The 23,477-nt window shown below is 37.3% G+C and overlaps 1 protein-coding gene and 1 pseudogene across 1 annotated transcript in view; both read right to left on the bottom strand.

The window, feature by feature from the left end:
* Positions 1 to 23,477, bottom strand: part of BAZ2B (bromodomain adjacent to zinc finger domain 2B) — a 434,498-nt gene that overhangs the window by 288,483 nt on the left and 122,538 nt on the right. The gene's annotated exons all lie outside the window — the stretch shown is intronic.
* LOC122226162 lies at positions 196 to 2,134 on the bottom strand (annotated as a pseudogene).

Consider the following 23,477-nt stretch of genomic DNA (forward strand, 5'->3'; position numbering starts at 1 on the left):
CAGTATTTTTTTAATGTTTATTCATTTTTGAGAGAGAGAGACAGACAGACAGACAGACAGACAGAACATGTGTGGGAGAGGAGCAGAGAGAGCACAGAATCCGAAGCGGGCTCCAGGCTCTGAGCTGTCAGCACAGCCCCGATGCAGGGCTCGAACCCACAGACTATGAGAACATGACCAGAGCCGAAGTCAGATGCTCAACCAACTGAGCCACCCAGGCACCCCAACTATATTACCAATTTTAAGGTCCAGGGCTATGTGTTATAAATATGTAACTTTTAGATGATAAAATGCAGCCCTTGCCTTCAGAGTAGAACAATATGGTGACTTTCTCCCTAAAATATTACCCATCTCACAGTTACCTTCTTCAGAGCTACCTCTTTACATTAAATCTAATTTTTCTGATGCATTTATCATCCTCTAATGTAATTATTTACAAGACTGTTTAAGTTCGAATTATTTTCAGTGATAATGAATGAGATGAAAACCATCTCAGAATACGTGTGTGTCTGACTTCAGAGTAGGTTTGTTTCCTGGCCAAAGCCTACTATAAATCTAAGATGTTCAACGTCTTGTCTGTTCTACTGGCTCTTGGCAAAACTTCTGAGACCTTCGAGAAAAGCAATGTATTCCTGGTGCTCCCCAGGCAGTGCTGAGCTCCACCAACTCACCTGCAAAAGTGTTATCCACCCCTCTGGCTGCCACAAAATCCATCAGGTAGTTATATAAGGCCCAGCCCAAGGAACTGGTGTTGAGTGTGTAATTTGTGTTCTTCCATGCAGATTCGCCAATGGACTGAAAGCTCACCTCACTGATGGAGAAAATGTCGCTCTCGTCCTCCTCTTCTTGCCCAACCTCATCTTCTGGATAGTGACAGTCCAGGAATAGGGCCTTCTTACCAGCATTCTTTTAACTTCAACCATGAAATTAGGAGTGGACAATTCAGGTTCCTGTTCTTCAACCTTCTCCCTCAGGGAAGGATCCTCCTCCCCATCAGATGTTGGCAGGATGCTATTGTTAATGTTGAAAGTGACACTGATCTCTTCTTCAGCAACTTTCCACATTAATTTGACTTCTGTCCCATTCACTTCCAGCTCCTAACCTCCAGACATCTTGGGGAGGGACTTAATGCTTCTGTATCTTTTTTCTCCTTAATTTCATCATCCAGGGATGCAACAAAAGCTTTGTCTTCCTGGTTGTGCAGCATGCGGCAGCTGCAGCCACAGGGCCCTCGAGAGCTCAGGAGGCCCTGCTGATCCAGCCCATCTGCAGGTGAGGGGGCCTCAAGTGCCCCATACAAGGCCAGGCATGGCTGCAGCAGAGGCCAAGGCAGAGGGGCTGGGCTGGTCACAGAAGCTCCCCCCCCACCAAAGAGCTGGGAACGCTAGGGAGCCCAGATCATGAGGCACTCAGTACAGCAGAGGCAACATCGGGGCCATAGACACGTGTGGGCACAAAGGATGACCCAAGTGGAAGATCCCAGCCCACGCCCCACTGTAAATACCCTATTTCAAACTTTTTCATTATCATAGTATTTGTTATAGTGATCTGTGATCAGTGATCTTTGATGTTATGATTATAATTGTTTTGAGGTGCCATGAACCATGCCCATACAAGATGATGAACTTAATAAATGCTGGATGTGTTCTGATTGCTCCACTGATGGACAGATCTCCTGTCTCCTTCTCTCAACTTGGGCCTATTCCCCAAGACACAACAATATAGAAATTAGACCATTTAATAACCTTACAATGGTGTCTAAGTGTTAAAGGGAAAGGAATGTCTCCTACTTTAAATTGAAAGCAAAAATGATTACGCTTAATGATGAAGGCATGTTGAAAGCTGAGGCAGGTCAAAAATTAGGGCTCTTGTGCCAAACAGCCAAGTTGTAAATGTAGAGGAAAAGTTCTTGAAGGAAATTAAAACTGCTACACTAAAGAACACATGAATGATAAGAAGTGAAACTACATTATTGCTGATATGGAGAAAGTTTTAGTGATTTAGACAGAAGATCAAACCAGTCAAAAAATCCCTTTAAGCCAAAGCCTAATCCAGTGCAAGGCACTAACTCTTCAATTGTATGAAGACTGAGAGAGGAAAGGAGGTCGCAGAAGAAACGCTGGAAGCTAGCAGAGGTTGGCTCATGAGATTTAAGGAAAGAAGCCATCTTCATAACATAAAAGCATCAGGTGAAGCAGCAAGTGCTGATGTAGAAGCTGCAGCAAGTTATCCAGAAGATCTAGCTAAGAGAATTAAAGAAGATGCCTACACTAAACAACATATTTTTCAATGTAGACAAATAGCGTTCAATTGGAAGATGTCATCTAGGACTTTCACAGCTAGAGAGGAGAAGTCAATATCTGGCTTCAAACCTTGAAAGGACAGATTGACTCTTGTTAGGGACTAACACAGCTGGTGACTTGAAGTTGAAGCCAATACTGATTTGCCATTCCCAAACTCCTAGGCCCTTAAGAATTACGCTACATCTACTCTGCCTATGCTCTATAAATGAAACAATAAAGCCTGGATGATAGCACATCTGTTTAAAACATTGTGTACTGAATTAAGCCCACTGTTGAGAACTATTGCTCAAAAAAAAGATTCCTTTCAAAGTATTACTGCTCATTGACCATGCACCTGGTCACTACAGAGCTCTCATGCTGCTGTCATGCTTGCTAATACAATATCCATTCTGTAGCCAATGGATCAAGGAGTAATTCTGACATTCAAGTCTTACTATTTTTTTTAATGTTTATTTCTTCTGAGAGGGAGAGAAACAGCGTGAGTGTGCAAGCAGGGGAAGGACAGAGAGAGAAGGAGAGAGAAAGAATCCCAAGCTCACAGCATAGAGCCCAACTCAGGGCTCCATCCCACGAACCATGAGATCATGACCTAAGCTGAGTTGCTCGGGGTGCCTGGGTGGCTCAATCAGTTAAGTTAATCCCTGCTTAGGATTCTCTCTGCCCCTCCACTGCTCGCTCACATGCTCTCTCTCTCTCTCAAAATTAATAAACATTTAAAAAACATAAATAAATCGCTTACCTTCGAGAAGAAAAAAGGGTCAGACGCTCAACTGACTGAGCCACCCAGACACCCCGACATTTTACATTTTAAAAGTTGATTTTAGGGGGACCTGTGTGGTTCAGTCAGTTAAGCATCAGACTTCGGCTCAGGTCACGATCTCACGGCTCATGAGTTTAAGCCCCACGTGGGGCTCTGTGCTGACAGCTCAGAGCCTGGAGCCTACTTTAGATTCTGTGTCTCCTTCTCTCTCTGCCCCTCTGCCTCTCATGCTCTCTCTCTCTCTCAAAAATGAGTAAACATTAAAAAATTAAATTAAAATAAAAGCTTATTTTAAAACATTTATTTCTTGACATGATAAGTAACAGTCTTAACTACATCTAATAATATTTTCAATACCTTCTCAGAATTTAAGATCTGTATTTTTCAGGGTTCACTTAAATAGTATGTGTGAAAATATATTGACCACAGTAGGCTTATATCACATAATATCAAATCTCATTCCCTAGAAAACATGTGTTATTGTAATACCTATGAATGAAAAGCACATTATAAACATCTAAAGATACAGCAGCACAGAATAGATAGTAGTCTAACCATTCACAAGAATGAAAAGCTCTTTTCCAAGCTGTTAGAAAGGCTCTTTCTCGGGGCGCCTGGGTGGCGCAGTCGGTTAAGCGTCCGACTTCAGCCAGGTCACGATCTCGCGGTCCATGAGTTCGAGCCCCGCGTCAGGCTCTGGGCTGATGGCTCGGAGCCTGGAGCCTGGTTTCCGATTCTGTGTCTCCCTCTCTCTCTGCCCCTCCCCCGTTCATGCTCTGTCTCTCTCTGTCCCAAAAATAAATTAAAAACGTTGAAAAAAAAAAAAGAAAAAGAAAGGCTCTTTCTCAATAGCTTTTTAGGCAAATGAACAAGTCTGAAGCAAATGAGAGTTAAGTTTTCAGGTTATTTTTCCTCCTAGTCAACCGACCTTACACTGCATATCTTTAAAACAGGAGTTGTAAATTAAACACAACTACAGGTAAAGAATTAGACTCCTCATTAATTTCAGTTGATGGCTGCTTTGCCAATTTCCCTAGTCCACTTCTGTTTCTATGGTAACAAAGGTAGACTCAAGAAGCAGAAGCAAATATTTTAAGTTAACAGTTATGTGGGGAGAGTCAAGTACTGAATGGCATATACAGTAATTTAATTTTAAGAAATAATCTAAACTATGAAAAGGAAGAAGGGAATCACAGTTCATTTAATCTAAAAGCAACTCAAAAGGAGGAGTCTGCCAGTCCAGTATTTTTTCCTTGATTATCTTCACAGAAAAATATTTTCATTTTCATTTAACTTCTCTAAAAAATCTGGTCCCACTCCCACTATGGGTGGCCAAAAAAACAAAACCCTAAACTCACCAAGTGTCCATATTTACTTTCTAACACAAAACTCATACTACTAGCATGAAGGCTTTAAAATATGATAGCGTATTTTGTGATCTTAACTAGGGCTCCATTTTAGACTGTGATTTTCTTTGAAACAGCTGATTCTAATATGACCTTTTATTTTTAAGCAAAGCAACTATATTTAAGAATGAAAACAAACCTATTAATACTGGTATGAATCTTTCATATATATGCATATAATGAAATACATATTTATCTGGAATACGAATTTCTCTAGCAGAGTTTCTAAATATTTCTGGGATCATCTTAAGTTTGAGTATCTAAAATCCTGAATTAGTTAAATCCTTTCAACTGTTTATTCTTTTCTAAGTTGCTTTAAGTTCAAATTTTTCTTTTTCCTCTCTCAAAACATTTTCACTCCAAAGAGTCTATATTTCTGTCTCTGTCTCTGTCTCTCTCTCATTACTCTGGGGGAAGCAAAAAGCCATGTCAGAAGGAGCACTATGGAAATGACCATGTGGCAAAGAACTGAGGCTGCCTGCCAAAAGCCAACAAGGAACTGTCAATAAAAATGTGAGCTTGGCATCCAATTCTCCAGCACCAGTAGAGCTTTGAGGTAACTGCTGTCCCAGCTGGAAGCCTGATAGCTACCTCAAAAGAGATGCTGAGTTAAAACAACCTAAGTCAATCCCAGTTTCCTGAGCCACAGAAATTAAAATACAAAGATTAGTGGAAAAAGCAGGTTGGAAAATGATACATACAGAATAATGATATGTAAGGTTTTCAAACATGCCATATAATGCTACTAAACATGAGTATTTTGCTAAATTTGATAATCAATAGGATATTATTCATCTTTTTATTTCCTCCCACCCCAACTCTGTGAGTTCCTTGCCTACAGCAAATACTTTTAATAAGTAAAGGACAAAGTAAAGCATTAAGATGTAATGCAGTTTGGCCAAAATTCATACCTAATGGGCTTGCTCTTACTGCTAAGGGAAACAAACTTTAAGCCCCTACCTCTATGAGAGAACTAAATAATAAAAAGTAAATGTTCATTTATAAAATACGTCAACTGCTAACCTGTAAACATCAGAAAACAAAGTATGTCCAAAATCTACATTTTGACCACTATTTTCCAGAGTCAACATACAAACTTTGGCCAAATGTTTTCATCTTTATCTACAGACAATTTGGAATGTACCTCTGTTTAGTTCTATGCATCCAAATATTACCTCTCTATTAAGAATGTTCCTATTGAACAAAAACAGACACTCAGATCAATGGAACAGAATAGAGAATGCAGAAATGGACCCACAAACATATGGCCAACTAATCTTTGACAAAGCAGGAAAGAATATCCAATGGAATAAAGACAGTCTCTTCAGCAAATGGTGCTGGGAAAACTGGACAGTGACATGCAGAAAAATGATTCTGGACCACTTTCTTACCCCATACACAAATATAAACTCAAAATGGATGAAGACAGGAAGCTATCAGAATCCTTGAGGAGAAAGCAGGCAAAACCTCTTTGATCTTGGCCGTAGCAACTTCTTGCTCAACACATCTCCAGAGGCAAGGGAAACAAAGCAAAAATGAACTATTGGGACCTCATCAAAATAAAAAGCTTATGCACAGTGAAGGAAACAATCAGCAAAACTAAAAGGCAACCAATGGAATGGGAGAATATATTTGCAAATGACAGATCAGATAAAGGGTCAGTATACAAAATCTATAAAGAATTATCAAACTCGACACCCAAAAAACAAATAATCCAGTGAAGAAATGGGTAAAAGACATGAATAGGCACTTCTCCAAAGAAGAAAACCAGATGGCCAACTGACACATGAAAAAATGGTCAACATCACTCATCATCAGGGAAATACAAGTCAAAACCACAATGAGATACCACCTCACACCTGTCAGAAAGGCTAACATTAACAACTCAGGGAACAACAGATGTTGGTGAAGATGCGAAGAAAGAGGATCTCTTGTGCATTGTTGGCGGGAATGCAAGCTGGTGCAGCCACTCTGGAAAACAGTATGGAGGTTCCTCAAAAAATTAAAAATAGAACTACCCTATGAACACAGCAATTGCACTACTAGGTATTTATCCAAGGGATTACAGGTGTGCTGTTTCAAAGGGACACATGCACCCCAATGTTTATAGCAGCATTATCAACAATATCCAAAGTATGGAAAGAACCCATATGTCCATCAATGGATGAATGGATAAAGAAGATGTGGTATATATATATACCATATATATATATATATATATATATGGTATATATATATACGTGGTATATATATATGTGTGTGTGTGTGTGTGTGTGTATACATATATATATACACAATGGAGTATTACTTGACAACCAAAAAGAATGAAATCTTGTTATTTGCAACTACGTGGATGGAACTAGAGGGTACTATGCTAAGCGAAATTAGTCAGAGAAAGACAAATATCATATGACTTCACTCATATGAGGATTTTAAGACACAGAACAGATGAACACAAGGGAAGGGAAGCAAAAATAATATAAAAACTGGACATATTAAGAGACTCTTAAATATGGAGAACAAACAGAGGGTTACTGGAGGGGTTCTGGGAGGGGGGATGGGCTAAATGAGTACAGGGGATTAAGGAATCTACCCCTGATATCATTGTTGTACTATATGCTAACTAACTTGGATGTACATTTAAAAAAATAAATTAAATTAAAAGAAAAAAAGAAACAAAGAAGGTCAAATATGGAAGCATGGAAAACATAAAAATTATATTTTTATTCAAGTAACACATGCACATTGTGGAAAGTCAGAAGGTGTAGTTAATCACAAAATAAGCTCACTACCAATAAGCACATTTTCACATTTTGCTGCATGTCATTCTAGGCTTTTTATGTATAATCTATACATAAATATATAACTTTTGAAAATAGGCAGATTCAAAAGTGCCATCAAATTTTAGGGTTAGTAGAAATTGCATTCTGTTGACAAGAGGTTTGTTTTCACCATGTACAGCAATGCCCTTTAAATTTGGGAACTTCTGTATCATTCAGATGTGTACTTTTGCAGTTGTAAAAAGTATCAGATTCTAAAAAAAAAAAAAAAAGTGTTCCTAAGAGAAAAAATTGTATAAGACTTTTTAGCAAAAGCAAAAAAGGGTTACAGATGGCCTATCCAGGACATCATAATAAATTATCAGTGCCTTTCTTTTTTTCTGGGGGGGGGGGGGGGGGGTGGTAAAATATACATAACATTTACCATTGTAACCATTTTAAAATGTACATTTAAGCATTTAAAATTAGGTACATTCACAATGTTGTGTAACCATTACCACCACCCATTTTCAGGCCTTTTACCGTCTGTAAAATTTCCAGAGAATAAAGAAATTAAACTTGTAATCTTTTATTTACTTAAAAAAATTTTTTTTAATGTTCATTGTATTTTTGAGAGAGAGAGAGAGAGAAACAGAGCACAAGCAGGCGAGGAGCAGAGAGAGAGAGAAGGATATACAGAATCTGTAACAGGCTCCAGGCTCCAAGCTGTCAGCACACAGTGGGGCTTGAAATCACGAACTGTGAGATCTTGACTGGAGCCAAAGTCGGCACTTAACCAACTGAGCCATCCAGGTGCCCCAAATCTCAGGACCACAAAGTGCCACAAAGTCAGGACGTTTTAAGACCCCAGTTTGTATAATTAAGGCAAATATTTGGCAAATTAGACTAATTTAATAAATTTGGTTTTTAAAAGAAGTTATGGTGTTAACCAAACAAGCTAACATTAATCCCATACAATGTTTATAATTTTGAAAAATATAAACTCCTATGTTCAACTAAATTGAATCATTATTCTGGCAAATTTTTATTTCAACAGTAACTATGCTTTGTAGTTTGGCAGCTTTAAGGTAATTTTTAATATAATTTATTGTCAAATTGGTTTCCATACAACACCCAGTGCTCATCCCACAAGTGCCCTCCTCAATGGCCATCACCCACTTTCCCCTCTCCCCCAACTCCCATCAACCTTCAGTTTGTTCTCTGTATTTAAGAGTCTCTTATGCTTTGCCTCCTTCCCTCTCTGTAACTTTTTTTTTCCTCCTTTCCCTCCTCATGGTCTTCTGTTAAGTTTCTCAAGATCCACATATGAGTGAAAACATATGATATCTGCCTTTCTCTGACTGCCTTATTTCACTTAGCATAATACCCTCCAGTTCCATCCATGTTGCTACAAATGGCCAGATTTCATTCTTTCTCATTGACAAGTAGTATTCCATTGTATATATAAACCACAACTTCTTTATCCATTCATCAGTTGAGGTACATTTAGGCTCTTTCCAGAATGTGGCTATTGTTGAAAGTGCTGCTATAAACATTGGGGTACATGTGCCCGTAAGCATCAGCACTCCTATATCCCTAGGGTAAATTCCTAGTAGTGTTATTGCTGGGTCATAGGGTAGTTCTATTTTTAGATTTTTGAGGAACCTCCACACTATTTTCCAGAGTGGCTGTACCAGTTTGCATTCCCATGAAGGTAATTTTCAAGATCTTTAGGTAATCAAAAAACCTCGGAGTGGTATTAAATTGAGTTGATTATGTATGCCCAGGTGACTCAGTTGGTCAAGTGTCTGACTTTGGCTCAGGTCATGATCTCATGGTTAGTGGATTTGAGTCCCGTGTTGGGCTCTGTATGGGTGCAGAGCCTTCTAGGGATTCTCACTCTCTCCTCTCTCTGCCCCTCCGCAGCTCAAAATCTCTCTCTTTCAAGATAACTTAAAAAAATTTTTCAGTTGATTGAATGATTATTAGATACATAATTTCTAAAGTAAAATACTGAAACATCAATTACTAAGCATAGTTGTATGCTTATATGCTTTTGCTTCTTTTAAAAAAAAATTTTTTTTAATGTTTATTTCTTTTTGAGAGAGAGATACACAGAGTGTGAGCAGGGGAAGGGTAGAGAGAGAGATAGACACAGAAACCAAAGCAGGCTCCAGGCTCTGAGCTGTTAGCACAAAGCCCAATACGGGGCTTGAACTCACAGACCGTGAGATCACGACCTGAGCCGAAGTCGGAGGCTTAACTGACTGAGCCACCCAGGCACCCCTACATATTTTTGCTTCTTATTTTAATATTGATAAGCTATTGTTTTGAGTCATGTTAATGAAACTGTTCATTTTTGCCACTTTGAGGTGTAAAACAGATGAATGTGTGGCTGTAAAAAGTTGTGTTGCACATGCTCATGAGCTCTGCCTAGTCTGCTAAAATGCTGGTGCACGGCAGACAGGTCTCAATTATTCACCCCTAACTTTTCACTGTGAAACAGAAATCACTTAGTTTGACTAAAAGGTACAGTCAATAATGAGTAGTTGAGACTACATTAGGAGTAACAGTGACAGAGAAGTACAAATGGGTATGTGCATTTATTTCTCAAAAAAAAGAAAAAAAAAGAAAAAAAAAGTTTTATCCTAAAGGAGGGATTCTCGGGTTTTTCGGTCTCCTGGTCCTTTTCTACTCGTAGAACTTATTGAAGACTTCAAAGAACTTTTATTTTATGTTGAATATAGCTATTGAAATGTACCATATTGGAAATTAAAAATGAGAAATAATTTTAAATATTTATTGACATATTTGAAGACAGCAATGATGAATGCTTTGTATATTAACATAAATAACATCTTAGTATTGTTATGAAGACAGTTTTGAGCTCATAGATCCCCTTAAAGAGAACCACTGACCTGTAGTAAAGTGTCCATTTATTTCAGAATATGAAAGACAATAAATAAAGGATCTAAATTGGAAAGTGAACCTTATTGGTTTTGATCGATAATAGCCAACTCAGAACAACAGATATGAAACATTTTAAATTTTAGTAAATTACATTCAATGTTGATGGACTTGCCTCCTTGGGGTAATTATTAATATCTTCATCTTCATATGAAAGGCTATTTTACACCTTCTATATCAGAAATGCTATGTTTTACCAGAATAATTTTCTGTGCATTATTTGACTTTATTAAGTCCTTGATTATATAGAGAAAAATTAAAAAAATAAAGATTCCTCCTCACTTATGAATCAGCAAAAGTATTATCTTCTATGTTTATTTCTTTAACTTTTTTTAAAGTTTATTTCTTTTGGGGGAGGGGGGAAGAGACAGAGGGAAAGAGGTAGACTCCCAAGCAGGCTCTGCACTGTCAGTGCAGAACTCAACGCAGGGCCCAAACCCATGAACTGTGAGATCGTGACCTGAGCCAAAACCAAGACCCAGATAATTAACTGACTGAACCACCCAGGCACCCTTTCTATGTTTATTTTTACTGCTACTTTGATTAAATAGATAACCAAATACTGTTTCTCAGGCATCCAGGTATCCTTTTTGAAGGATGATCATAATAATCTTAAAGATTTTTCTTGATTACCCCCAAAAGACTGGTCTTACTATGAGGTATGGCTGATTATTTTCATAGGAGCAGGCAAGAATGTTAACCAGCCTCTTTGAGTTTGTTTTTGCATGTCTTAGTAAAGTCTATACACTTATTGTCCAACTACTATCGCTACCAAATAAACTCAAGGAGGCTGGACCAGACTTGTGGGGAAATCAAGAAAAATCTTTAAGATTATTATGATCATCCTTCAAAAATCTTAGCAAAACCATTCCTTCTAAACAATTCAAATAGAAATATGATTCCCTAGTAAACAGAAACATGATTATCTGTAAAAATTAAGAATACACAAATTAAAATTATTCCCATTAAAAATACAGTAAGGAGAGCCTCGATGGTTCATTCAGTTGAGTGTCCAACTCTTGATTTCAGCTCAGGTCATGATCCCAGGGTCATGGGATCAGGCCCCACATTGGGCTCCACTCTCAGCATGCATCCTGCTTAAGATTCTCCAACTCTCTCTCTCTCTCTCTCTCTCTCTCGCTCTGCCCCTCTCCCATGCTCATGCACATTCTCTCTCTCTCTCAAAATAAAAAATATTGGATAAAAGAATACAATAAAAAATAGGTGCCTGGAGGCGCCTGGGTAGCTCAGTTGGTTAAGCGTCCAACTCTTGGTTTCAGCTCGAGTACTGATCTTGTGGTTCTTGAGTTGGAGACCTGTGTCAGATTCTGTGCTGGCCAGCGTGGAGCCTGCTTGAGATTCTATGTCTCCCTCTCTCTCTGTTTTCCCCTGCTCACAATCTCAATGTCTCTCTCTCTCTCTTTCAAAAATAAATAAGTATTAAAAAAAAAAAAAAAGGAGGCTGGCTGGCTCAGTGGGAAAAGCATACAACTCTTGTTCTCAGGGTTGTGAGTTTGAGCCCCACACTGAGTATAACGATTAGTAAAAAAAAAATAAACTTCTACTAAATTTTTTTTAACATGTATTCATTTTTTGAGAGACAGAGAGAGAGCACAAGCAGGGGAGGGGCAGAGAGAGAGGGAGACACAGAATCCGAAGCAGGCTCCAGGCTCTGAGCTGTCAGCACAGAGCCCGACACAACTCAAACTCATGAACCCCGAGATCATGACCTAAGCCGAAGTCAGACACTTAACTGACTGCGCCACCCAGCAACCCCCCCGACAAAAAATAAACTTTTAAAAAAAGAATAAAAAAAATTATCAAAGTCCAGTGCAAGGAGCATAAAATAGTACATTTTCTCCTGAGGAGCATTTCATGAATATGTGAAAGAGAGTTTTAAAATCTGAATAAAATTGCATTCATTCACATAATCCCTCCCAAAAATCTACCCAAAAGGACTAAAACCAGTACAAAAAATGCCATCATCAAAGAAGTACAGGAAAATACCAACACTATAAGATGACTCTGAATCTATACACATATGCCCCAAGAATAAAAGGTGGAGATTTTAGGAAATAAGAATATTCTGAAATGTCCCAACCCATAACTTGTAGAATCAAAGTTTAGGGATATGGAAGGCCTGTAAGAGAAGTGGGAATCACAGAGTTTGACACTCAGGTTCACATTGCAGAAAGACATCAAGGGCTACCTTTTGGCCTCATGGTTTTAATTTTCCTCAACCTGTGATTAGGTTTGAAAAGGAAACAGCTTTAAAGTGATGATGAAATCTGACTAAGCAGATACAAGTGCTAACTCGCCACACAAACCTCATAATCCACAGTACTACAGGGTAGCCATTATCCCCGTGCTGATATTCCCCATCCACAGGTATGCCAGGCTCTCCCTGAAGCAGGGGAACTGTTAAAATCAAAGGTTGACTCTCAAACATAGGATCACAGGTATACCCACAACACAGATCTCAAGAGGTTCAGCAAAAAAGCTCTAGGAGAAAACTATATATCTTGTTGCCAGTTCATCTTGTTGCTTATCCGAAATGTTAAAAACCATCAACATCTAAACCTCTATCTACCCCAATTATAAAATGAAAAACAAACTTAAAAAACACTAAGGTAAACAGAGAAAGCCATCAAGAATTACCAAATTGCCCATGCATTTAAATAAATTTCAACTTCCTTCCTGAATTTTTTAAAAGTCTTAATAAAATAAAAATAGATGAATACTTGCTTAGCATGATTTTCAAGAACATATGTAACAAACCAAAAGTATCACAGACAATGATGAGGTATTTGAAGCATTTCAAAATTCAGAAAAAGAAAATAAGGGTGTGCTCAGTGTTAACACTGATACTAGTCAACTTCATTTTATTCTTTACACAGAAAAATAAAGTTATAAATATTAGAAGTGTGGCAGCAAAACTATTTGCATAAGATATGATTACATATCTGGAAAACCTTGAGAATCAACTGAAAAATTATTAGAAACAATAGGAAAACTGAGTAACTCAGGGGCATCTAGGTGGCTGTGTCAGTTAAGCATCTGACTCTTGATTCTGGCTCCAGTTATGAACTTACAGCTATGAGATCAAGTCCTGTGACAGGCTCCATGCCCAGCATGGGTTTGCTCTCCCTCTCCCCCTGTCCCTCATGCATGCTCTCGCTCCCTCTCAAAAAAGAAAGAAAGAAAGAAAGAAAGAAAGAAAGAGAAGGAAGAGAAGGAAGGGAGGAAGGAAGGGAGGAAGGAAGGGAGGAAGGAAGGGAGGAAGGAAGGGAGGAAGGATGGAAGGAAGGAAGGAAGGAAGGCAGGAAGGAAGGAAGGAAGGAAGGAAAAAAAAAAAGAGAAAGTTGAGTAATTCAATCAATAGCCAGTAGGAATTACTCCACAATAGTTTGGGGAAAACTGAATAGTCTTGTGGGAAAAAAAAATAAAGCTCGGAGTTCACACCTTATTTTCACTTAAATAGATTCCATCTACAATAAACATTCTGGTGTAAAGCAAAACAAACCTTGAAGCTACACATAAAAAGGAATGAAACATTGGTCTTCTAAATACCTATACTTCTTCCTGTCCTGAAAACAACAATCTTGGGGGGAAAATTCTACAATAAATTTCAAAAAAGAAAGGAAGAAGAAGGAAAGGAAAAAGAGAAGAAAGGAGAAAGAAAAAACTAACCTAGCAGAATGTGCTAGGGCTTGCTCATAGAAGTTCACAAGAGTCAACTGTTAAAATTTTCAGGAATTTTGCAGTTGTTAAACACAGTCATTATTAAAAATTAAATTATATAAACTTACCATTCAATAAATTATTTTGAAAATAAGGTAGGGGTGCCTGGGTGGCTCAGTTGTTTGAGCGTCCCACTTTGGCTCAGGTCATGATCTCACAGCTCGTGAGTTTGAGCCCCGTGTCAGGCTCGGTGCTGACAGCTCAGAGCCTGGAGCCTGCTTCGGATTCTGTGTCTCCCTCTCTCTCTGCCCCTAACCCACTCGCATTCTGTCTCTGTCTCTCTCAAAAAATAAATAAACATTAAAAACTTTTTTTTAATAAAAATAAGGTAATAAGCACTCAAAACTTATCACTTCCTAATTGTCTTACCACATTTTATTAATCTCTATGCTGTTGAGGTTATTTACACCTATTGTATCAGTTTGATACAGATACTGTGTAATAATTGTATGCCTGCACTTCTCAACTCTGCTCAGGGGTATTAAGTTGTTGGAATGAAATAGGCCATGTCACGAGTTCTAACACCAGAGAAAAGAGCACACACTATAAATCAAGGCTCCCACCACCAGGCACACAAACCGGTTGTTAATATTTACCAGAATACCATTGCATATATGTAAATCATTCATTATACTTTGACCCAGCAATTAAATCTCCAGGAATGTTTCCTACTGAAATATATCAGATTATGAAAAAAGGCTTAGTGATGTTTGAGGTTAAATTATTTCATTATATATATCTTAACCAAAAACAATCTAAATGCCCCAAACTTGGGTAGTTGAATAAATTATTATATACTGTTTGAAAATATTTAATGACATGAGAAAAAATGCTCATGATATAATCCAAAAAAGAGCTAATGAAGTAAAAAAAAAAAAAAAAAAAAAAAAAAAAAGCAGAATGAAAATCTACATGTATAATAGCTACTCTGGAAAAGAAAAAAATACACACACAAATACATTTTTTTAAAAAAATCAGAAATTAAAACTTTGTTTTATGAAAAAAACAGCAAAAAGGCATTTCTAGTTGAAGAATTTCTGATATTTGTAAGTTAAACTCTGAAATTTCTTTCTGTCAAAGCTCCAGTCTCACTGCTGTACATACCCACATCTTCTCATTCCCTCTAATTACAGAGCGACCCCTCCTTCTAGTTAATGTTAATCAGTATCATATGGGTAAGGAACCCATGTCTTCCACTTCTCACAGAATTTCTGAATTATATCCCTTGCCCCTAGACCTTCATTCTTATCATTACAAAAGTCATTTTCAAGCCACATTTCCTTCTTAGAAACTTCCCAATTTCTTTTCCTTTCTCTTAAAAAAAAACAAAAAAACAAAAAAACCAGAAAACTATCTAAACTCCATGTTCCTATTTCTTTAGCTTTAGTCCAAACTACTTGACTAAAACTATTATGGCCAAAGTCACCAATGTCCTTTTTGCCTAATTCAATAGGATTTTTTTGATTTGTTCTTACTCGTTACCACAAAAACATTTCACTCCATGTCCGCTCCCGTCATTTTTTTCTTAGAAGTGAGGTTCATGGAACACACTTGCTGTTTTTTCATTTATGAAGACTTTCATTTCATTAAATAAACTTCAATATAAAATAAAATAAAAATGCAAGTAATAGAGTTTTGGGCATTTGAAATTTTTATCTTAATACTTTTTCTGTATTTTTCAAAACTTTTAAGAATGTTATTAGTGAAAACTACACTTTTAATTTTGAAAAAGAAAAGTCCTTATATATCTAAAACATAATTATATGCCAATTGACCCTCAACTTTTAAAAAATGTTACCAAATAAACAACAAAATGAATATAAAGAAAATAATCAAAGGACAATTAAAATGTAAGAAGGAATAACAGGCAAGTTGTAGAGTTGCATGTACAATTCACTTTTATCATAAATAAGTATATAGCACAAATATAATAGAAGATCTGTTTGGTTTTTAAAGGTTCAAGTTGTATTCTCAAATAGTCATAATTCAGACATCTGATAAGTGTAACAGAATTATGTACCAGGATGATAACCCTACCTTATCAAGGAAAATTAATTTTTAATACACTCAGTATTATCTAATAAAATTAATATTTTTAGAAGGAATTCTATTACTCCTTAGTTATCTAGTTCAATGTTCCTTATAATAGAGATTTTTTTATACTCTAAGTGTTGAAGGAAAGTTGGACCCTTACCTTGGGCATTAAGGGTAGTTTTACTACAAAAAGAATGGGGAAGAGGGTGCCTGGGAAGAGGGTGCCTGGCTGGCTCAGTCAGTAGAGCATACAACTCTTGATCTTGGGGTCAGGATTCGAGCCTCATTGGCATGAATTTACTTAAAAAAAAAAAAAAGAATGGGAAGAATTATATGTCAAAAAACAAAATAAATATATGAGAAGTTACTATAAAAACTCCGGAGGTGCCTGGCTGGTTCAGTCGGAAGAGCATGGGGCTCTTCACTTGAGGTTGTGAGTTCGAGCCCCATGTTGGGTGTAGAGATGGCATAAATATATTTATAAACTAAAACACACACACACACACACACACACACACACACACACACCCCAAAAAACAAAAACAACCTCTGGGGAAGAGTGGATTTTTTAAGTTTAAAATGGAAACAATGTTTAAAATATATGAAGAAGTAATCAGTATTTCATATTTCTGTAAATAAAAACTATTAAAAAGCAAAAGAATTATAATAAATATAATAAAAGCATATCATTAATATTAGGAATTTATAAATAGGTTATAATAAATATATTAAGACCTCTAGGCGGTAACAGGCAATGTCAAAGACAAACCACAAAAGAGAAACAGGTTAAAGTACTGAAAAAATGCTCACTGTAACCAGTCACAGAAATGCAGATTAAATAAGGTACAATTTTTTTGCAATTGGATTGGCAATGGCTAATAATGATGAATATAACCCAATCCAATGAAGGTGTTAGTAAAACAGGCACAGTCATATACCATTAGTGAGATACTGTAAACCCATACAATCCTTTTAAAAGCCAAGTTCACAATACATATATTAAGAGCCTTAAAACATTCCCAGCCTTTGATCCAGTAATTGCATTTTTAGGAATTTATCTTATGAAATGATGTCACACAGCCACAAATAAAAGTACTCTGCATAAAAATGTTCATTGAAGCATCATCTATAAAGGTTGGAAGTAGTGAATCAATCCATCTGTATGCACAACCATGTGCTCCATTATTAGCATTCCACTGTAGCACAAGGGAAGAATCAGATAACCATGTGAGGAGGCAGAGGGTTGAGAAGATTTCAAAAACATAACTCTTCACAAGAGTCTTAGAAAAGAAGCAGATTTTACCAAGCAGAAAGAGAGGGAATAAAAATTGCATACAGGGGCGCCTGGGTGGCGCAGTCGGTTAAGCGTCCGACTTCAGCCAGGTCGCGATCTCGCAGTCCGTGAGTTCGAGCCCCGCGTCGGGCTCTGGGCTGATGGCTCAGAGCCTGGAGCCTGCTTCTGATTCTGTGCCTCCCTCTCTCTCTGACCCTCCCCCGTTCATGCTCTGTCTCTCTCTGTCCCAAAAATAAATAAAAAACGTTGAAAAAAAATTTAAAAAAAAAAAAATTGCATACAGGGAACATCATGTACAAAATCGTGGATTCATGAAAGTCTATCCTCAGGGATCCATAAAAACTATGGTTTGTTTGTAGTATGTTTAGAGCCTGCTGCTTCCTACCTCCCAGTAGTTTTCAGAAAGTGATGTTTAGCAGTGGTTTAAACACATACAGAGCATCAGCACTCCTGTATCCCTTGGGTAAATTCCTAGCAGTGCTATTCCCGGGTCATAGGGTAGATCTATTTTTAATTTTTTGAGGAACCTCCACACTGTTTTCCAGAGTGGCTGCACCAGTTTGCATTCCCACCAATAGTGCAAAATGGTTCCCGTTTTCCACATCCTCTCCAACATCTATACTCTCTTGATTTGTTCATTTTAGCCACTCTGACTGGCGTGAGGTGATATCTCAGTGTGGTTTTGATTTGTATTTCCCTGATGAGAGGGTGGCAGGTAGGGGAAAGTGGGTGATGGGCATTGAGGAGGGGACCTGTTGGGATGAGCACTGAGTGTTGTATGGAAACCAATTTGACAATAAATTTCACATTGAAAAAAAGATGTGAAAAATAAACCACATACTGAACAATAAATACAAACAAAAATGAAAAATATTAGGCTAACTGGATATGAGTATTCATCTTCATATAATGTGATACACCAGGAGGAAAGTAGAAGGGTTTTTAAAAACAGATGAGGGGCGCCTGGGTGGCGCAGTCGGTTAAGCGTCCGACTTCAGCCAGGTCACGATCTCGCGGTCTGTGAGTTCGAGCCCCGCGTCGGGCTCTGGGCTGATGGCTCGGAGCCTGGAGCCTGTTTCCGATTCTGTGTCTCCCTCTCTCTCTGCCCCTCCCCCGTTCATGCTCTGTCTCTCTCTGTCCCAAAAATAAATAAAAAACGTTGAAAAAAAAAAAATAAATTTAAAAACAGATGAGACTTTATCTTAAGCTAAACTCATCATGAGAGTGTTATGATATTAGAAACAATATCTAACTACTGTCAAGTGATAAGCTACAGGCAATCTCTTTTGTTCTTACCTTTACTATCTGGCATGGAGGAAATAAGAGTTCAACTACATCAAATTACTGTTATGGTCATAAGAAATAGATTTGCATGAAGGTAATACAATCTCCAACTTCCCCAAACTAGTTCAACTCCATTCCTTTAAATTATCATGTACCTCATATTTATCCTTCTGCCCATTCTATTTCTATTCGTTTAGTCACTACCACCTGACACTGGAATGTCTGCAGTAAGTCACTGGTCATTCTTTTAATAGTCTCTACTTTCTGTACATTTAACCGATTTCTTCCAAATCTATCTTTCTAAATTTTTAATCATATCATATCTCTGCTTAAAAATCTATTAGCTAACAGGGTGCCTGGGTGGCTCAGCCGGTTGAGAGTCCAGCTCTTGATTGTGGTTCTGATCATGATCTCACAAACATGTCACTGTTAGTGTAGAGCCAGCTTGGGATTCTCTCTCTCTCTCTGCCCCTTCTTGTTCACGTGCTCTCTCTCAAAATAAACAAACTTAAAAAAAAAGATCAATTAGTTAACCCAAACTCCCCTTTGTAACTTTATCTCCCACTATTTTCAAACGAATTTTAGTTAGGTTTCCCTCCATCCTCTCCTTCATTCAGGTTGCTGTTCTAAAATATCTACCACTTCCTTCAAAACCCAACTGAAGAGTCACTATCTCCTTGAACCCTTTTAATTCTAGACCAATTATTTCTTTTCTCTCTTTCTCTCTCTCTCTTTCTTCCTTTCTTTCTTTCCATTTTGGTGTATCAATAGCAATACTTAAGTATATAAACTATCTTGAACCATGCTACCTTCAATATATACTAAAGACTCATCTTATTGGGGGTTGGGGAGTGTGGGTAGGTCCTAGTCAGTAAGCTGTATCAAAATATAGTAAACATTATCTTTGACATTAACCATACTGGAGACAGATACATGATCCTTCAATAAGTACAACACAGCCAGTTTGCCAGCATTCGAACAGATGTCCAGAAACACATAGCTGGCCTGAATTTTAGGAGCTACGATATACCAAAAAAAAAAAAAAAAAAAAAAAAAAAAAAAAAAAAAATTCTATTAAGATATAAGAGCCACACTTAGTGTAAGATGCCACACTATGACAGCTACCCAGGAACAGAGAGTACCTGACTCTGGCATCCTGCCTGGAGACACCTTTACTGAATGAATGATGGTTATTGAAATTGTTTTTCCTTTCCCATCCTCAATTTTTCCTAACAGTTGAATTTCAATGGGTTAAAACCACAAAAGATGAGACTGTACTCTATGTACATCCTTTCACTCTGAGTAAATTATGACCTCCTTGAGCATATGCATTTTATTTCTGAGCACTTTGAATTGTTTCTAGTTACTAAGAAATAGATGCTGGCCTAATTCTTGTTTTCAATTTAATGATCAATTTATTTCACTAATAACTACTGCCTAATATGAGACTATTAGCACATCACAATAGTGTGAAACATGAAAAAATAAGTGATTTTTATTTGTTTCCATGGGCAATTACAGGATTACTTTTAGGTCTCTTGTGAAGTCCTGAGAGTAACAAATACAAAAATAAACATGCATTTTTGTCTGGGTACATGTAATTAATTTAGTTGGTACCTCTGGACTGAAGCTGAAACATACCAAATACTACCTACTAAGCATAAAATATTTGCAATAAATTGCAAAAAAATTACCTATTTCACAAAAAGTGTCCCTCATTAAGATGAAAAAGGTCAAATTCAAGGTACTATGTCAATAGAACATTTCAGGAGTGCCTGGGTGGCTCAACTGGTAAAGCATCTAACTCTTGATTTTGGCTCAGGTCATGATCTCACAGTTCGTGGGTTTGAGCCCCACATGGGGCTCTGCACACAGAGCATGGAACCTGCTTGGGATCCTCTCTCGCTTCTCTCTGCCCCTCCCCTGCTTGCTCACTCTTCACTCAAAAAAATAATAAAATAAAATAAATTAAAAAATAGAACATTTCATTAAAAACAACCACCCAAAAAACCCCCAAAATCTGGAAAATTCTAGTCACATTCTATTTGGCTTTCTCCTTCCCCTGATCCCCAGCATGCTTTAGTCCTATCCTCCCATTTCACACGTGGTACAAAAGCACTTACACATTCTTTAAGCCAATTCTTCTCTTTTGAATTTTGGCTGTACATCTATGAACAATCTTTCTGGAAAGGAAAGGGAAAAGAAAGCTTTCACCTAACTGGCCAAAGTATTACATGCTCTCTTCCTGGACGGAATGTTTATTGTTTACACAGCCCTTCCCTTACCCTTCAACTTCCTACTTCAAATCCCTAAGGTATGATTATAGGTAAGAGTTATTTTCTCAATAAGCTGCTGAAAATACTAATGACACTGCACAAGAATCTAATGCTACAGTACAGAGGCCACAATGGAGAAAATCTTGAGACTTTCCAAGAGGACTCAATTGCATAACAATGCTCCATTTCTCTTAACCCCATTTAAAAGCTTCTTTAAAGCTGTCTCCTCTCTTTGATATTGTTACTATCTACCTCCTAACAACACTTCCTTTAGCTCTGCAGTAACCTCTCTTTTACAATAAGAGTTTTGACCCACAACCTCTGTCTGTTACTGTTGCCTGGCAGACCCTATTTCTTCCACTATGCTACACTAACCCATAAAAGGAGAAACATATCATCCTGTGACTTACGGGCTGCTCCCTGATTTTTTCAGATGCTCAAGATTGGCTTTGCTGCTTCATATGTTGCCATAATGGTTTATGTCAATAGTAATCCTTTTCCCAAGGAAGTCCAGAAGTATGTTTCAATAACCATGTTATCATGGAAACCACAAAAAGATGGTTAAGCGCGGCTTCTCTCTAAACTCAGTCACTAGACAGCCTTTTATTTCCACTCATTTCCACCTCTAATTTATCTCAAAACACATCATCGTACAAGAAATACTTATGTAAAAGTTTTAAGGTTTTCTTCTGACCTGTCTCCTGCAAGTAAATATTCATCACAACATTGTAAATAAGGAAAATGAAATAAATGTCATGGTCTTAGTGCAGCAATAATGAAGTTAGGAAAAGTCTAACCACTGAAAATTAAGCGGTTATACATTCGTGAAGTTTTTTGAATCTTTCCTTTTCATACATTAATTTTTTTTTTTTTTTTTTTTTTTCTGAGAGAGCGAGCTCTTATAGGCACAAGCATGCGAGCAGAGGAGGGGCAGAGGGAGAGGAAGAAAACCTTAAGCAGACTCCACGCCCAGCCTGACCTGGGGCTCAATCTCATGACTTTGAGATCATGACCTGAGCCAAAATCAAGAGTCAGACACTTAACCGACTGAGCCACCCAGGCGTCCCAATCATGCTCTCTATTTTTAATGGTATTTCTATTAGTGTAATTCACTACTGATGTAATTACAAGTAGGGGTTATAAATTTCTTTTTGTCCTTATGGATATTCCTATTATTGGCAGTTCAGACAGTTCCACCTTCTTTATTCATCCACAGTAACTACAAGAGGGGAAAGTGTTTTTTGAGTCGGTTATCAAATCCCCTTGGAAAGCTAGTTCTTCACCAGTAAATGGAGAAAAGAGAAAAACAGATGCCCTCTCTTGCTCAATGTTCTTAGCAAGTATAATCATGCATTATGTTTCAAAACAAAAACAAAAACCACTTATAAAGCAGCGGAAAAGAATGAAGGAGAAAGGAATGGTTCTGATTAGTCTCACAAGAAACACAGTATTTCAATAACTCTGATCAGAAAGGACAGTTTTGTCAATTTTAAACTGGTCTCCACAAACAACAAGCCTATCATTGAAAGGGATGATTTGAAACTGATTAACCCATCTTCTCCAGAAAAAGCAGAGCAGTCATTTTTGAAAGCAATGGAGGAAAAGGATTCCAAAACATTTTCTTTTCTTCAGGGTAACCTCAAGAAGGTTGCCCAACTACTCCAGACACCTAATAGACCTAGCTTTAATTTATTTGTTCTATGTGGGGCTCATAATGTCCTTCTTTTATTGCATGCTTTCTTCCTAATCCCTAAATATTCAGTTTACTCATTTTTCTAGGTCAAATTCAATGCTACCTAACCAAAGAATCTTTTCTAATGATTCCAAACCAGAAGTCATGTCACCCCTATTCTAAGCTTTCACAAACTGTCATCCATAGCTTTTTAAGAATACTGAATACAGCATTCAGTATAAACTTGATGAATGAAGGTAGTTCTCCCCTCTTTCCCCCTGTTATTAGTACTAGGACAATAAAAGTGTATCAAATATCTGACTCCCCTGTGGTTGTCATTACTGAGTCAACTCATTTTTCAAGGAATGGCTACATTTTCTACTGTTTTGTTGAGTTACTAATATTTTAAAAATTGACTCCATTTCCTCATCTTTCTTTTTATCTAAATATAATCATCTGTTGCAATGAGAGCCAAAAAACGTAGACAAATAAAATCCCATTCATTCTGGTGAAAATGTAAGAACTTCTTTCCTTCTGATTTATCAAGAAGTGGGAGAGGAAGGGAAAGAAAACTTATTTGAATTTTACTTCCTTTTATTTCCTCAGCTTATTCTGTGATGAGATTCCAAACAGGAAAATAACTGAACAGACAACAGTCAAAAGACACAACAGACAACAGTCAAAAGGCACACACACAAAAAGAAGATTTATAATAATTCATGAAATGATCAATGTAACCTCAAATGATGGCAAATTAACTGCGTATATAAAGTTATTATCCGATGCAACTCAAAACTAAAACATAACACATCGTCCTTTAATAACCTCTGAATTTATTATTTAGAAAAAAGTACAGCCTACTATCTGTTAGATTAAATTTGGCCATATATTCTGTTATATTACCAACACATCCAGCCATTTGTGAAACCAAGAAAGAGTAAAATGCACTCTTAGGAGTGGTACTCAACCTTGAAGTGCTGA

The sequence above is a fragment of the Panthera leo genome, chromosome C1 (genome assembly GCF_018350215.1).
Source record: "Panthera leo isolate Ple1 chromosome C1, P.leo_Ple1_pat1.1, whole genome shotgun sequence".
Taxonomy (NCBI): Eukaryota; Metazoa; Chordata; class Mammalia; order Carnivora; family Felidae; genus Panthera; species Panthera leo.